Raw genomic sequence first — 2,910 nt, forward strand, 5'->3', positions numbered from 1 at the left:
CTCAGAAATGTGAGGCAAATATTTTACCACCGAGGCCTATTTCCAACCACAGTTAATGGTTTTGCTTTTGTTTCTATAGTGCGAAGAACAGAAATCAAAGTTTCATACACGCAGGCCAAGTTCTTTTGTCCTGAGCTACATATCCGGTCACAAGTAAGTTAGCTGTGAAGAATTGATCTTATGTAAACAATTAGAAAAGTAGACAAATAGATATAAATGTTCACATCAATGTCATCTTAGCAGTAAAACATTACAATTATAAAGTCTCAATAAACACTTTATAGTAATTGAAATTGATTATTTAAAAATCATACTTGTGTAGAGACTAATATAAATGCATAATTGAAAGACTCCAAAGAAATGTACCTGCATTTTACTTGCATGTTTATTGTGGTTCTACTTTCTTCGTAATATAGTTATCCCATGAACAATACAAATTTGGACTTCTATATGATATTTTTCAATAACTGTATTTTGAAAATTTTTGGACATTGGTAGGGATGTGAAATAATTAAAGATGATCAATATATCCTAGAAATATAAAAAAATCTAAGGAAAAGTATGCCATGCATGTATAAAGTATATGCAGATAATTGATTTGGTTGGACCCCAGACTTTGTATAGGGGTTCAAGCACTTACCATGCACACTGTCAACCCAAATTAATGGCTGGCACCACCAGGAATGACCCTTGAGCACAGAGTCTGAAGTCCCAAGCACCACATACTACGGCCCAAATACCCCACACAAATAGAAATATAAATTATCACTTACTACCTTAAAATACAAATGTATTATAAAGTCTATTATAAAATCCATAAAAGTTTTTAAATGTATCAAAATTTACAGATTGACAGGCCACACATAGTACTAATTGCAGACAATGGAATTAAATACTATTAGAAAACCATCTTCTTGGTCAAGAGCAGACTATCTATTAAATTTGGGGGTTTTCAAAAGTTATAGAGGAGTTAGCACCCTTAACGTCTATCTTACTCAAGAATCAGTTATATGTTTTTCTTTTCTTTTCTTCCTTGTATGTGTGGAGGGGAGAGCACCCAGATGTGCTCCAGGCTCACTTCAGACCCTGTATCCAGAGATCACCCCGAGCAAGCTCAGGGTTCTGGGAATTGAACTCAGGTTAGCTGCATACAAGGTAAACACCCTCTTCATGCTGCACTAGCTCTTTGGCCTATATGTTTCTTTTAGAAAATGACATGTGAATAAAACATTCTTAATCATTAAAAATCATTTCTAATAAAACATTTACTTAAAAAGTTTGATGCAGGCAAATACAATTTTAATCCTAAAAGTAAATTTAAAAATCAGGATAATACTCGGTAAAGCATAGAAACATAGCAAAAAGTAGATGGTATAGATCTTATTTGCAAATTGGAAACTGTAACACATTGTCCTTTTCCATTTCAAGGATGAGATGAATCCATAGAGTAGATTTGTTCACGAACAATGCTATATTCTCTCCTGGATGCGTATTTAAAAATACTTGCCAGTGTGCCTGTTTCTCAACGTTTTGAGTACTATAGCCCTCTTTGCTATTGTGAGATCTTTCTCTTGTTGTATTTTTACTTTATGTTCCAATTTTTTTATTTTTAATTTTTAAATTTTTATTAGTGAGACACCATGAGGTACGGTTGTAGACATATGAATTTTTGTGCGTGGGTTTCATTTATACAATGATCAAATACCCATCCCTCCACCAGTGCCCATTTCCCACCACCAGGGATCCCAGTATGCCTCCCACCCCCCATCCCCTCATCCCACCCTGACACTGTGGGAGGGCATTCCCCTTTGTTCTCTGTCTCCTTTTAGGTGTTGTGGTTTGCAAAAGAGGCACTGAGTGACAATCATGCTTGGTCTCTAGTCTATGTTCAGCACTCTCTCCCATCCTGGGAGGATCCTCCCAACACCCTTTATTTGGTGCTCCATTCTCTATCGGAGCTGCCTTTTCTGCTAGCGTGTGTGGTTGGTCTCCAAGCTCTGAAGAAAAATTCCTGACACTAATCTCGGCCACTCTTGGGAGTTCGTCTCCTATTTTGTTATTTTATGTTCTCCGGGTGAATGCAATCTTGCTCTGTCTGTCCCTCTCTTTCTGACTCATTTCGCTTAACATGATACTGTCCATGCAGTACCACTTCTATGTAAATTTCATGCTCTTCCTGCCTGAAGATGTCTCTCTGGCTTCCTGAAAGAACAGGGAGGGGAGAGGCAAATTCCTGGTCCTAAGCAAACAGAGGAGGGGAAGAATTATCTAAAAAACATACCAAAAGAGGCATTGAGTGGCAATCACGTTCGGTCTAGAGTCTACTTTCAGCATGCATCTCCCATCCTGGGAGGATCCTCCCAACACCCATTATTTGGTGATCCCTTTTCTATCAATAAAAAATAATAAAAAAATTAAAAAAACACACAAAAACAATCAGTTTTGATTCACATGAAATATGGAAATTCTGAATTTCACGTGTAAGAGATTTTACTTGGCTTCACTGAAAGGATTAAAAATTAAATTGCACAAAATAGCTTTGCAATGGCCCATCTCATGGTGATTCAATTAAAAAATAAATGAAGAAATTTTAAATCACTCATAAAGATTAAAACTGCCATAACAAATACATGCACCTTGATTTGAAACAGATAACTCACATTTGAAAAGAGAGAGAGAGAGAAGGACTAAAACAAAGTGAACAAAGCAAATGACTCCTTAGGAGGTCATATATATAGTAATTAAGGTGGGAGGAGGTGGTGCTGGAGCACACGAAAAGGTATTTATGATTCAAGGATTCACACCCAGAGATCTTATTGCAAAATTTCGAAAATATATAAAACTATTTCACAATACCCACAACCATGTATGGTGAGACTGGAAATTTGATACCAATTATTTATTCACACG

The sequence above is a fragment of the Sorex fumeus genome, unplaced genomic scaffold, assembly GCF_029834395.1.
Source record: "Sorex fumeus unplaced genomic scaffold, SorFum_2.1 ptg000070l, whole genome shotgun sequence".
Classification (NCBI taxonomy): domain Eukaryota; kingdom Metazoa; phylum Chordata; class Mammalia; order Eulipotyphla; family Soricidae; genus Sorex; species Sorex fumeus.